The sequence below is a fragment of the Scylla paramamosain genome, unplaced genomic scaffold, assembly GCF_035594125.1.
Source record: "Scylla paramamosain isolate STU-SP2022 unplaced genomic scaffold, ASM3559412v1 Contig23, whole genome shotgun sequence".
Taxonomy (NCBI): Eukaryota; Metazoa; Arthropoda; class Malacostraca; order Decapoda; family Portunidae; genus Scylla; species Scylla paramamosain.
In genome coordinates, this window is record NW_026973688.1 from 117,501 (window position 1) to 132,500 (window position 15,000).

The following is a 15,000-nucleotide window of genomic DNA, read 5'->3' on the forward strand; positions in this document are numbered from 1 at the left end:
TCTGTAGCTCATCTTTGGCTTTAATAATTTCCTTTTCCACCTGTGAGTCAGTAGCAAACTCTTTCACTCATTCATTATCTACTAAATCATATTATTTCTTACATTCGCATTTTGAAGCCTTGGTAACTATTTGCACCAGTCATCCCTTTAGTAATAAGCTTGTAGAGAGAGAGAGAGAGAGAGAGAGAGAGAGAGAGAGAGAGAGAGAGAGAGAGAGAGAGTGGTGGCCACCCTACCCATCACTGAGGTACGCTGCCAGACGTATGATGTTTACCTCTCTTCATATCCTCCTTTCACTTCCTTATTCTCTTCACAACGCTGTTTAAATCCTTATCAATGCTTTTTACACTATTAGTACTTGTGACTCAATACTGTACTATGATGGTAGCAGTAGTAGTGACAGTAATAATAATAGTAATAATGGTAATAGTAGTTTTAACCCTTTACTGCCTGAAATATTTTCCAGCTGTAAGAAAAAAATCTTTCATTTCATTATCCTTCTCTTAAGGCAAAAATAAACATACAGGTGCGTTTTATTCATTTGTATTGGTTAATTACAAATAAAATCCATAAAGGGACATAAATCTTCATTTAGGCGTATGACAAATTCATGGTCTCAGTAGTATTACCAATGAGTTCAGGATTTCTTAAACTTTTAAACCTTATATGAAAGAAAAAAAAATGTGAATGACTTCTCATGTTTGTACTGAGCATTCATGTGATAATATCTCATCTCTGATTAATGAAAAAAAAAAAACCCATAAATTGACTTCGAAGAATTGTTCCTTTTTTTTTTTTTTTTTTTTGCGCAATCTTTGTGTGCCGCCTCATGTTGCATGGAAATCATAGAAGCAGTTCCTTCTTGCATCACAGCACAGGTGAACTTTGCATGTCATACAATACATTTGTACTTTTCCCTTACAGCCTGGCAACTTGCATGTGCCCCTATTTGCACTGAAAGCAAGGAAATGCCCAACATTGTCTTGCCGTGTGTCTTTTTTCTGGAATTTTCTTGGTGGCTCTCCCAGTTTTCCTCTTCTGAGCAAAGGCACTGTCCACAGCATTTGAAGGTCTTCCTCTTTTACTTGTCACATCTTTCCACCACACATCAGGGACCTTGATAGTCTTAGCCTGAACTCACAGAGACTATTTTGCTTACGAGAAGGGACTCACTCCCACAGCAGTTGCTGATCGTCTGTACTGTAACCAACAGTTTACCACAGTCATGTCAAGTAAGTGAAATACAAGCCTCTGATAGTATTTCCTTGCTTTGAAGGTTGTAAGCAAGCAATTGGTCACACAAATCAACACCTGCCATATGTTTGTTACAATCTGCTACAATATTGGGCGTGGGGGTTTCAACTCTGCCTTTAGTGTTCTTGTCGTGCCTGGAACATTTCTCTGTTGGCCATGATGTTGTAAATGATGATACAAGACACACTGACTTGGTATCCATCCACTTGACACCTGAAATTTTAGTGTCCCCAGTTTTCGTTTCCCATTCATCATGACAACCTGTACCTTGAGCTGCAAGTTGTCTCTGACTTGAACGTCAAACCTTCTAGCCTCCTTGCCTGCACTGTGCCAGAACACCATATTCCCCTCGAGGCTGGATGTTCAAGGAGGGGCACACATGTGAACCAACTGTCAAAGTACAGTCTGTGATTATTCATGCTCGGTATACTTTCAGCAAGATGCAGTACTGCATTCGAGATTGGTTTGAGATCTGGAACATAAGGCTTGCCAACAGCTTGAATTTTTCTAGTATAAGGCATAAAATCACACACCACACCCATGCTGTCTGCCAACACAAATATCTTATAACCCCATTTATGAGTTTTTTTTATTTCTTGAATGTTTACCTCTCTCTTCATATCGTCCTTTCACTTCCTTATTCTCTTCACAATGCTGTTATACATGACTGACCTTGGAAGGGACCATTTGCTCATCTACACACAGGTTTTCTGTCGTGGGGATTTGTGGAAACTTCTCCTGTAGGTGGTTAACTAGAGGTCTCACCTTGCATATTTTGTCAGTTTTGTCTAGTGTCGTGTTGTCAACAAAATGCAGATTTGATTTTATTTCCTTCACCCACTTCATAACACTCATCCCCGCTAACTTCGGCATCACTGGCAGCTAACAATGTTTCCACCAGCCTTTCGGTGGTGTTGGAACTTTTATTTTGTCCGCAGAATGCAGTAGTACTGCAGCAACGAGAGGGTCCTGCAAGAATATTTACTTGTCACTCATTGTTTTTAATTCATTACACATCTATGGTGTTATAGTGTAAATCAAACCAAGTTTAATATATAACAAAACTATTTGCATATCACTGCAAAAATATATCGGTAGTATAACAAAGACGAAAATATTACTCATTTATATAATAGTATTCATTTGCCTGATAGGATAGAAATGTCACCTTTAAACAAGCACTACAGATGTTTGGCAAAGGGTGATATGAGGATTTTTGGGATGTAAATATGATCTTTAGGTGTGCGTTTATCACAGCAAATTTTGTCATAATTGTGCTTTACCTGGGGATACATCCAGGATGCAGTGAAAGTGGCTGCTTTGCGCAACCTCCGGCACGCATCCACCTGCTCTCAGTGTCCTGGTTCATCCGAGAAGCGGCAACCATTCCAGTATAAACAAAGGTGCCGATCGAAAGCTGAAACGGGACTTGTATGTCCTGACCGGCGAGCGAACTCTGATACAGAGTTCAGAGTTAAAACCATGTATTCCAAGGAGGACATATTTGTCCTCTTCGACAGTAAAGAGTTAAGACCCCTGTACTCCCAAAGCAAACCTCGTCTTTAATTTTCAGGGAGAGTGATCTATACTATCCCTATTACTACTACTATTATGACTATTTCCAGGTTAAGAGTGACTACCTGGAGGATGAAAGCAGGGCGGCAGAAGGCATGGATTTCGACACAGCCATCCAGCTCACTTGCATCGAAATCAAGCGAGTCTTTAAGGTAAAACTGCGGAAAACAACACGATTTAGGTCCCCCTTGAAATCTGAGCGGTACCCCCTGCGACGGCAAAACTAACACCCCCGTTTTCTCCGCAGCGGATGAACGGATGCGCGATGGACAAGAAGTCAAATCTTGAGCAGCCGGAGAAGGAAGTTGGTCTACATGAATTCCTACCGGCCTACGTCATCAACACCACCAAACAGAAAACGTTACGTAAGGCTTTGCAGGGAAACTTTAAGAAATTCTCGGCGTTCTTCGATTACGAATCTCACTTCAAGTGCCTCGAGATTTTGGGAAAAGTTGGAAAGTTTGACATCGAAAACTTCCGCTGTGCACTCGGCGTAAGTGTTAAGTGTTACTGAAGTGTTTGTATGTGAGTCTTGTAGTACTGTCGATACTTACTACTACTACTACTACTACTACTACTACTATTTTCAGTGTGGTTGGTCTATTCCTGTCACTCTGCTTGTCGGCCCAAGTGTTGGTATTTCCTACTGGACAGATTCTGCCTCTGCCGTAAGTACCACTACTACTACTACTGTCACTACTACTACTACTACTACTACTACTACTACTACTACTACTACTACTGCTACTACTACTACTACTACTACTACTACTACTAACCCTACTACTACTACTACTACTACTACTACTACTACTACTACTACTACTACTCCAAGCACAACACATGGCAAACTTTGAGCAGATTTAGAGCGTGGAGACCTTACAGAGCAGCTGCGAGCAACACAGGAAGGCTCTGGTGCAGTTTAAGGTGAGAGTGATGACGATAGTGAGTGACGGTGAAAGAGAGAGAGAGAGAGAGAGAGAGAGAGAGAGAGAGAGAGAGAGAGAGAGAGAGAGAGAGAGAGAGAGAGAGAGAGAGAGGGGGGGGGGGGAAGTGGGTAGGTGACGGATTTAAATGGGAAAAGGACCGGGAGGGAGAGAGAGATGAGAAGAAGCGAGAGAGGTGTGGGTGGGGTCTCTCACTACTATTACTACTGCTGCTACTACTACTACAATTACCGTCCTCATCAAATCCTTCCTCTTTCTTCTCCTCTAATCACCGCCACCACCACCACCACCACCACCACCACTACCCCAGGCTTATGTTGCAGGTAGCAGGTACTACAGAAGCCCTCACCATCACCATCACCTGCCCCTCCATTGGCGGAGCAGAGAGCTTAGCAGACCTGGTTGACAGCTACTGCAGGCTTGTCAACCAATCCAGCATGTCGCTGTGGACTGTGTGGAGAGAGAGAGAGAGAGAGAGAGAGAGAGAGAGAGAGAGAGAGAGAGAGAGAGAGAGAGAGAGAGAGAGAGAGAGAGATAGGGGGAGGAGGGACTGTAGGTGAACTTGAAGGAGAAATAGGAGGAATGCTCTTTTAAAAGGCTCTAGTTGAAGTTGTAAGGGTTTTTAAGGGTGTTCTTAAGGCTCTAGTGATAGATTAACAACAGGAGAAACACTCTTTTAAAAGGCTCTAGTTGAAATGATGCAGGTTTTTAAGGATGTTTTTAAGGTTCCAGTAACAGATTAACAATATTTCTGCATTACTGACAGGAGAAACACTCTTTTAAAAAAGCTCTAGTCGAAGATGTAAGGTTTTTAAGGGTGTTTTCAGGGTTGAGGTGACAGATTAACAACATCTGCATTACTGACAGGAAAAACATTTTTAAAAGACTCTAGTAAAGTTTTTTTTTATTTTTATTTTTTTAGGGTTGTAGTGACAGATTAACAACATTTCTGCATTATTGACAGGAGAAACACTCTTTTAAAAGGTTCTAGTTGAAGTTGTAAGGGTTTTTAATATTTTTTAAGGTTGTAGTGACAGATTAACAACATTTCTGCATTAGTGACAGGAGAAACACTTTTGAGAACCTTGCAAACCATCACTGTGGCTTTATGAAACAGTCAGTGGTGAGAGACCTGACCTGAGCCTGTGTGACCTGATCTTCTCCATGCTCGTGTGTGTGTGTGTGTGTGTGTGTGTGTGTGTGTGTGTAAGTTTGTTTACTACTACTACTATTACTCATAAAAGTAATAATAATGACAATAATTATGATACTACTACTACTACTACTACTACTACTACTACTACTACTACTACCACTACTACTACTACTACTGCTGCTACTGCTACTACTACTACTACTACTACTACTACTACTACTACTACTACTGTAATAGGCACTACTTTGCATGAAGAAAAGAATAGATATAAGAGTAGAATTAGAAGGAAATTAGAGACGCGTTAGAGAATCTAACGCTAGTATTAGAAGAATTGTGCAAGAGGTGAACAGGACGTTGAATTGATAACAGCCAAGCTTAACTATAAACAGCCGGTTTGTTTTATGCCCATTCAGCTTGTTAAAGGCTTACCTCCCATTGGGTGGAGATTAAAACGTCATTCATTTTTCTTGATATTATTGGCTATGGAAATCTATGACGTATGCCTCGACACCTCTCGGACAATCCTCAAGTCACTTTTAGAGTAGCAGCCACTCACCAAGATAGTACAGACGCACAACCCGTGTCGCTCTGACTTGAGTTACTCAAAGACTTAGACTCTGATCAAGACGCAAGAGTCTTAATAACTTTGCTTATAACCTTTGTCGTGTGATTGAGTAGTAAAGAAGAACACTGTTGTTGAGCTGTAAGACAATTTATATTTTCTAAATAAACTGCAACACGCCAGACTAACTTTGATAACCCACTTGCACAAGGATGTTGTGAGTGATGATTATCGAGAAAGAAAATCGTCGTTTCCGATACCAAGCTACGCCCACCGACACATAGTCGCCACAGAGGCTAGAGACAGTGTGCACATATACATGACAACACAGTGGTGGCAACACAGTGGTGTTCAGCTTATTGGGATTCTGAAGCCTAAACAACCTCCGAAGAGTAAGAAGAGTTTACAAACATTAAAAACAAACAGCAGCAACGGAAACAACAGCAATAACGCTTCCCCAGCCAACACAGTGAGTCAAGGTCAACCCCACAAGTGTGCACAAGTCCCGCACCGCGCAGCACCGCGCCACACCTCATCACACTCCCGAGCCACTACTCACACGATCAAACTCAAGAGTAACTCTCAATTAATACCACCAAACAACGAGACCAATATCTAAATACTAAGAAGAGACTTAGAAGAGGAAACCGCAGCCAGAGACGAGAGCAGGATCAGCGCCGCCCCAGCAGCCGCCGCACACAGCCATCAGCCACAGCACGCCGCCACCAGCAGCCGCTGCACACAGCCATCAGCCACAGCACGCCGCCACTAGCAGCCGCCGCTCAAGAGGACATCGCTACTCACTTTTCTATACTTTGGTAACAGTATTCAACCTGTCAATCATTAATGTAATTATATTCATGTAATACTTTATCTAATACCCAGTGCACCAACAGTTTGTGTATGCCTGAGGAATGACTGAGCACGAAGAAACATTGAGTATAACTGCCTTATTGTAGAGCGTCTCCCAACATTATCACACACACTACCCATCATCATAGGACAAGGTATGTAAATTGTACACATGTATGCCACTACCTAGTCAAGTTTCAAGTCGAACTAGTCCTATCTTTACTCGCAGTTTACGAGCTTTACGTGAAAGTAGAAACTCCACCATGACAAACGCTAACGTAGTAAAACATTCAATCATCACCACTGTTGCTGATATCCCAAAATTCAGTGGAGAACCTGATACTATTGATTTAAATCAGTATGTCAAAAGAATAGAAACTTTGATCAAAAACAAAGGTATTGTTGAGGATAACTTAAGAATAGAATGTTTCAAAGAACACATTGACGCTGTTAAGGGCACAGCTCGTCACGTCATAGTATATTCACATTTAGACAACATCAAAACATTTGATGAGTACATCAAAGCTTTTAAAAAGCACTTCACAACAAAAAGCGATAGAGATCCAATACGCGCCATGGTCAAGTTTCTGAAAATAGCTCCAGAACAAAACGAGACACAAACAGCATTCATTTCAAGGTTGGATACACAAGCAAGAGACATCGAAGCAATCTTTGAAAACTCAGATTGGTCTGTGAAAAATGAACCCAAACAAATCTCCTTGAAAAACATGGCTCTCGTTATGATGCTAGCACAAATTGTCAAATCAAACAAGGGTGTAGTACAGGAAAGACTCTATAAAGACATCAAACCAAACATACAGTTAGGTGAGGTAGATTGCCTACTCAAAGGCTATGCAGAAATAGATCCTACTTGCAGTACATACTCGTATGTGTTAGCTGCTAGCTCAGACTCACGCACACCAACCACACAAAGGCAAGGACGATCACAATCTAGAACCACAACACCTTATAATGGTAGGAGTCCTTCTAGACAAAGACAAACAATTGAATGTTACAATTGCCACAAATTTGGAAACTCTGCAAGGGACTGCTACGCTAATATCACCTGTTCCAACTGTCAGTATAAAGGTCACAAAGAATCAGTATGTAGAAATCCTCCTTGGTGTACTTATCATCACAGAATTGGGCACAGGACAGCAGACTGTCGTGCTAGAAGTCAGGATTTTCGCAATGGCCAAAAAGAAAAAAACAGTACAACTTAGTCACTTCATCAGTAGCCAACAGAAGGTCAACTCGCCACATTTCATATCAAAACCAGGAAATAAAAGAATCCAAAGCACAGCCATGGTACTCCAACTTAGATAAAAGCCAGGAAGTAAAGGAAGTTATCTATATAAATGACAACTCCGGAGGTCCGCTCATAGCCGGACGAGTGTTTGATGAACCCAGTCACATGTTTCTAGACACAGGAGCACGTATAAACTTAATCAGTCTAGATTTTCTAAGAAAAGCGAAACCTGGTTTGGTCATTATTGAGCCAACCACATTCAACATTCATGGAGTTACCGGAAACAAACTCACACCTTTAGGAGAAACACAGATAACTGTAACTTTTGGGAGCTATTACATGTTTGAATTAACAGCTGTTGTGGTAGAACAGCAAGCGTTCCCAGGAAACTTACTCATTGGATATGACACAATGCGAGATGAAGACATAACTATCTTCCCTGCGAAGGGAGGAGTTAAAATATCTTACAAGTTTCTACCATTCGTTAACACCCGCAGCCAAGATGTCCTGGCACCAGTTAGTCAACAACCTAAGACAGAAGTAAACACAGTTCCCTCAGATAATAACGTGGCAGAGCGGTACTTAAACAATTCATCACCAGTACTTGACGAGAATTGCATTCCTACGGAACGTCATGAAAAGACAAATTCCCCACTGATAACCCAAAAGAACAAACAACATGCACCAACCGAAGCCTTGAAAATTGTTTCAGGTTCTGTAACAGAGTGCACGCTGTTGCAGGCTCAGTCTATTTGCAAGGTAAAGGTTAGTCTAAAAGGAATAAGTGATCATGTGACAGCGATTGCCTTAAGCGAGTCGTCACGTATTCGTGGAATAAATTTAGAAAGTGGTCTTTACCATACAAACAGGGGTAAATCTGAAGTATTTGTCATCAACACGCTTCACACAGACGTAAATATTAAGAAAGGAACAGAGTTAGGACGTTTCCAAGTCAGTAAAGCTATAGAAATAATCAATAATCAAGACCTTAGCTCTGATAAAGATGAACAAATAGCACAAGTGTTTTCGCTACAAGAATCCTCACAGAGTGAGAAAGAGATAAAGAAACACCTCGCTCCCACTAGTCGTCCAGATCTTGAGAAAGAACTAGTACACTTACTACACCTGCATAAAGCAGCAGTTGCTTTGCCAGGAGAAGCCTTGGGTAAAACAACTCTATTGCAGCACAAAATCAAACTCCAGCCAGGAACACAGCCTATTTACGTTCCCGCATATAGACTACCGCATTCTAAACTTGCCACTGTTGATAAATTGATTGAAGATATGTTGTCACAAGATGTCATAGAACCTAGTGACAGTGAGTGGAATTTTCCACTAATACTTGTGCCCAAACCTGACGGTACCATGAGACCAGTGATTGATTACAGGGAACTCAACAAGAAAACAATTCCAGACAGACTTCCGCTTCCAGTTATTTCTGATGTTCTTCGAAGTCTAGGCACTTCAAATAAGTTATTTAGCACAATTGACATAAAATCTGCATTTTGGCAAATAGAGCTCGATGAAGCTTCACGTCCATTGACAGCATTTTCTACACCAACAGGACATTATCAATTTCGTAGAATGCCATTCGGATTATCGAACAGCCCACTTACTTACATGAGATTAATGAACAATGTCCTACAAGGTTTGATTGGGAAGACTGCTAGTGTTTTCCTTGATGACATTTTAATAGTTTCACAAACAGAAGAAGAACACTTCCACAAACTAAACCAAGTCTTCACCAGACTCGTATCAGCAGGATTAAAGATCAAGTTGGAAAAATGTCGCTTTCTACAAGAGGAAGTAACTTACTTAGGTCATCAAATAGACAGTCAAGGTCTGAGGACAGTACAGTCAAAGGTAGACGTCGTAAAACAATTTCCTCAACCAACCTCAGTTGAAAAAGTAAGAAGTTTCTTAGGACTAACAGGATATTATAGAAAATTTATCAAGAATTACGCTGACATAGCACAACCATTGAGTTCACTCCTGAAAAAGAATACTACATTCTCTTGGGGTCCTTCCCAAACCAAAGCATTTGAAACACTGAAAAACAAGCTCACAAGTTCGCCAGTATTGATTTTCCCAGATTACACAAAAGAGTTCATCTTGTGTACAGATGCCTCTGACATAGGGTTAGGAGGAATACTATTGCAGGAAAGAAATGGTAATCCACACCCAATTGCATATGCTTCCAGACTTTGCACAGCTGCAGAAAAGAATTATAGCATCACAGAACGCGAGACTTTAGCAGTGATATATTGTCTAGAACACTTCAGAGATATCATATTGGGTTACAAGATTAGAGTGTGGACAGACCACACCGCAATTCAGAATCTGTTTAAACACAAGAATTTAAGAGGACGCTTAGCACGTTGGTTTGTGACACTGCAGAATTATGAAATAAACTTTGAATACATACCAGGAAAGAAAAATACAGCAGCCGATGCTCTATCACGAAACATAGTCTCACACGGAGAAGTAAATAGTGTAGTATGCAGTATCCAAGAACTAACCACATTAGACAATGAACTTGTATACTCAGAACAAAGAAAAGATGACACTTTGAAGCAAATAATAGAGCACCTTGAAGGTAATACAGACAGAGAAGCACAGATACTACAAAAGAAATATAAACTATCGGAATTCCAATTACATAATGGATTGCTATACCGCAATACCGAAATAACATGCAAAGGAGTATCACGTGGAAAAGTGAAACAGTTAGTTATACCCAAAGAGTTGGTACCAAATGTCTTGCACTTCATTCATGATTGTGCAACTAGTTCTCACCCAGGAAAAGAAAAGGCTTATAGACAAGCACAACTGAAATACTATTGGACAGACATGAGAAAACAAATCTACAATCATATAGATAATTGTAACGTTTGCGCAGAAACAAAAGGACACACACGCACACCAGCACCAATGTTGAATTACCCAATTCCTGAGAAACCGTGGGATAGAATTCACCTTGATACCTTGGAGTTGCCCCTATCTAATAATGGATTTAAATATTTACTAGTAATCATCGATTACTTCTCCAGATTTTGCATTTTACAGCCAATACAGAACAAGAAAGCAGAACAATCGCTACAACTATATTTGAAAAAGTAATATGTCCATACACAACCCCAAAAACTATCATCACTGACAATGGTCCTGAATTTAATAACGCTATTCTAGTAGAAATATGTCGCATTTTCAACAAAAAGAAAATAAATGTACACGCCTACAAACCGGAAAGTAACGGAGTTGTGGAAAGACTTAATAGAAAAGTCATCACTTGTCTACGTACATTGATAAATCCACACAGCATTACATGGGACACATGGATCCCACACGTCACATGTGCTTTGAACACACAAATCAATTCAGCCACAGGTGAAACGCCACATTATATTCTTTTTGGAGAGGATAAGAATTTACCGTACTCACTTCTAGAGTCAGCACCGCGTCATGTCTATAACTATGATGATTTCATACTAACTAGAATCAATAAATTCAAGGAAATTTACCAACGTATCAGAAATCACATGAATCAATACTCACAAGACTTAACAAAACAACAACATAAAAGGGCACGAGAAATAAAAATACAGCCAGGAAATATAGTCATGGTCAAACTACACACGCCAATAGGACATAGCAACAAACTTTCGCCCAAGTTCAAGGGTCCGTATAAAGTCATTGCACAATATAGTGGAAATAAATTCACAATACGAAATTTGGAAACTGGTGATATCAGTGTACGCCATGCAGATGAGCTCAAACAGACAAACATGAATGAATTTGGTGATTATGCAGTCATAGATAGTGATGAAACAAATAGCATAGTAACAGACAAGACAGAAACAGACACAAACAATGTAGAAACAGGAACTGATAGTGCACAGACAGAAACAAGTCACCACGCAGCAGACGACGAAAGCCATGATTACAGGAAGAAATTAAGAAGTCATAGAAAACAAGTTTTGCCATTAATTTGCACCAATGAACTCTCATTAGAATCTGAATTTTATGAGTATGTTGAAGAAATATTAAATGAGTTGAACATAGATTGTTATTCTTTTTACAGGTAAAGATGAAACAAGTGGCATGCATGTTCTCAGCTATAGTAGTTCTAGCAACAGCCTGGGACCCTGTGAGGCCCGGAGCTTTAGTAAGGAAAATCGGCGACATGATCATTGTGAACCAATCAGTAAGAGTACTATTGAAATTTGACAATATAAATGTTGTAAGAGAAAATGTCAGACATATCAATAATGGGTTACAGATGGTAAAAGACAAATTGATAATTAGTGAGATATCCAATGTGAGATTAGAGAAGAAATTAGATGCTATACAGACGAAGGTCACCAAAATAGAAAATAACTTCCTACATAGCAAAAGCAAAAGAGGAGTAGGTATCGCAATAGCGATCGGATCGTTAGTAGGTCTTGGAGTAACAAATATTGGTTTGTATGCAGAACTTCGCTCAAATGTAAATAATCTACAAAACTCAGTGTCCAGAATCGATGTCTTACAAGAAGAAACAGAAGATATACAACTTACCATAGATGAGATGATTAATAGCATAGAAACCTTAAGCACAGAGAACTCTAAATTGAAGGAATCCCTGGAAATTTTCATGGTCTTGGATCAGTTGCACATTAAGATAAATTAACTAAATGCTGAAATGGAACAGTTAATTCAAGACTTAGTTACGGCTAATGCTGGACATGTTACATACACATTATTTTCAATATCACAACTTCTAAACATAACTCAACAAGCAAAATATGAGTGAAATTTTCAACCTTTCTTTGATTCAAATAATATTGCTCTATATTATCCCATTCTTAATTCATTCATAAATGATACTGGAGTACTCATTGACATACCATTTTCATCAGAATTGAAATATCACATGTATAATCTGATTCCTTTCCCAATGAAATTTAATAGTTCCATTATAACAGTTGATACTGATATAACATCTCCAACAAATTACATCCTATCCATAAATGGTTTGAAAGAAAGTGTTATAGTAAATGATGATCTATTGCACTGTAAGAAAACTAACGTAGACTTGTACATTTGCTCAGCTACTTATTTTACTTTCAATGAAGCATTGAGTCACTCATGTGCCGCATCCTTGGTGAAAAATATATCCATTGTACGTAATTGTCATTTCAAGGAAGAAACTCCCACACCACGTCATGAAACTATCCAGGAATCTCACTACTTATATTTTCCAAACAAGACAACTGTATCAGTCATATGCCCAGGATTTCAACCTCAGATAGCATCAATAGAAGGCTTATATCGTGTACCAGATCAATGTGAACTTCATAGCCCCACACTCACAACAGTAGCAAATAGGAAAAAGACTATTGTACTTAATAGAGAAAATGTTTTACAGGACATTACTATGAAATTCCTAGACAGAGCTCCTCCTTTGAAAATCAGAAAGATTAACAAGAAAAGACTTGTAACGCAAGTGTCAAAAACACACAAAGGTACTATGTGGTATATAATATATGTACTTCCATTTGTCTTGATAGTCACATTGAGCACAATATCAATGATACTTATGTACAAGAAACTCAAGAATTCATCCATCGAAATGAAACACATTTCCGAGCCGTAACCCTGTGATAGGTATGTAAAGAACAGCAAGCATGTAATATTGTAAATAGAATATGTATGTAAAGAACAGCAAGCATGAAATACTGTAAATAGAATTTATTGCATAACAATTTTGTCGGGACGACAAACGGTAGCTGCCGAGCCCTGTAATAGGCACTACTTTGCATGAAGAAAAGAATAGATATAAGAGTAGAATTAGAAGGAAATTAGAGACGCGTTAGAGAATCTAACGCTAGTATTAGAAGAATTGTGCAAGAGGTGAACAGGAAGTTGAATTGATAACAGCCAAGCTTAACTATAAACAGCCGGTTTGTTTTATGCCCATTCAGCTTGTTAAAGGCTTACCTCCCATTGGGTGGAGATTAAAACGTCATTCATTTTTCTTGATATTATTGGCTATGGAAATCTATGACGTATGCCTCGACACCTCTCGGACAATCCTCAAGTCACTTTTAGAGTAGCAGCCACTCACCAAGATAGTACAGACGCACAACCCGTGTCGCTCTGACTTGAGTTACTCAAAGACTTAGACTCTGATCAAGACACAAGAGTCTTAATAACTTTGCTTATAACCTTTGTCGTGTGATTGAGTAGTAAAGAAGAACACTGTTGTTGAGCTGTAAGACAATTTATATTTTCTAAATAAACTGCAACACGCCAGACTAACTTTGATAACCCACTTGCACAAGGATGTTGTGAGTGATGATTATCGAGAAAGAAAATCGTCGTTTCCGATACCAAGCTACGCCCACCGACACATAGTCGCCACAGAGGCTAGAGACAGTGTGCACATATACATGACAACACAGTGGTGGCAACACTACTACTACTACTACTAATAATAATAATAATAATCATCATCATCATAAAAGTAATGATAATAACATCAATAATAATAATAATAATAATAATAATAATAATAATAATAATAATAATAATAATAGTAATAATAATAATAATAATAATAATGATAATAATAATAGGATTAATATTATTTACAGGGTGTAGCAAAAATTGATATATATATATATATATATATATATATATATATATATATATATATATATATATATATATATATATATATATATATATATATATATATATATATATATATATATATATATATATATATATATATATATATATATATATATATATATATATATATATATATTACCATTATTATTATTATTATTATTATTATTATTGGGCTACTAACATCTCTCTCTCTCTCTCTCTCTCTCTCTCTCTCTCTCTCTCTCTCTCTCTCTCTCTCTCTCTCTCTCTCTCTCTCCCTCCTCCTCCTCCTCCTCCTCCTCCTCTATAAGTGTGTATGCATGTATGTTCATATATTTGTACTAACACTTATTGTAGTAGTAGTAGTAGTAGTAGTAGTAGTAGTAGTAGTAGTAATAGTGGGGAAGGCGATGGCATGAATACTGTACATTGCTGCCAAATATATTCTTAGTAATGTTATGTTATTTTGAAGTGGCAACTGTGTATGTATGTATGTATGTTTGTGTGTTTACCTGCCTGTGTCCTGCCTCCTTACAGTTGCGTTGAAATCGGCCATGACGACAGTGGTGCCGGCATCCACAGTGTGCTGCGTCAGTACTCCGCACTGAGCATCATGACAATAAGGGGAGGCATCTGGAGGTATATATACGCCTTCTAACTTCAGTTCTGGAATGCATCACAAAACCACCGTGGCATATCTGGTCCTCAGCATCCACGTCAACTTGCTTCACACTGTGCATCAGTGCATCCT

The 15,000-nt window shown here is 38.9% G+C and overlaps 3 long non-coding RNA genes across 4 annotated transcripts in view; 2 read left to right on the forward strand and 1 right to left on the reverse strand.

Annotated features, from left to right (window-relative positions):
* LOC135097516 (uncharacterized) overlaps positions 1–15,000 on the reverse strand; it is a 51,987-nt gene that overhangs the window by 24,339 nt on the left and 12,648 nt on the right. The gene's annotated exons all lie outside the window — the stretch shown is intronic.
* Positions 2,706–4,651, forward strand: LOC135097517 (uncharacterized). The gene is made up of 4 exons (XR_010265764.1): positions 2,706–2,981; positions 3,077–3,322; positions 3,420–3,497; positions 4,100–4,651. It is a non-coding gene; the product is annotated as an uncharacterized LOC135097517 (long non-coding RNA).
* LOC135097501 (uncharacterized) overlaps positions 4,714–15,000 on the forward strand; it is a 10,431-nt gene continuing 144 nt past the window's right edge. Inside the window, exons 1-2 of one of the 2 annotated variants that reach the window (XR_010265752.1) lie at positions 4,714–6,501; positions 14,787–15,000. The exon at positions 14,787–15,000 is cut by the window's right edge and continues 144 nt beyond it. This is a non-coding gene — a long non-coding RNA (uncharacterized LOC135097501). Of the gene's footprint in view, positions 6,502–11,676; positions 13,890–14,786 lie in introns of those variants that run through there. The other variant, XR_010265751.1, reaches the window with a different exon arrangement.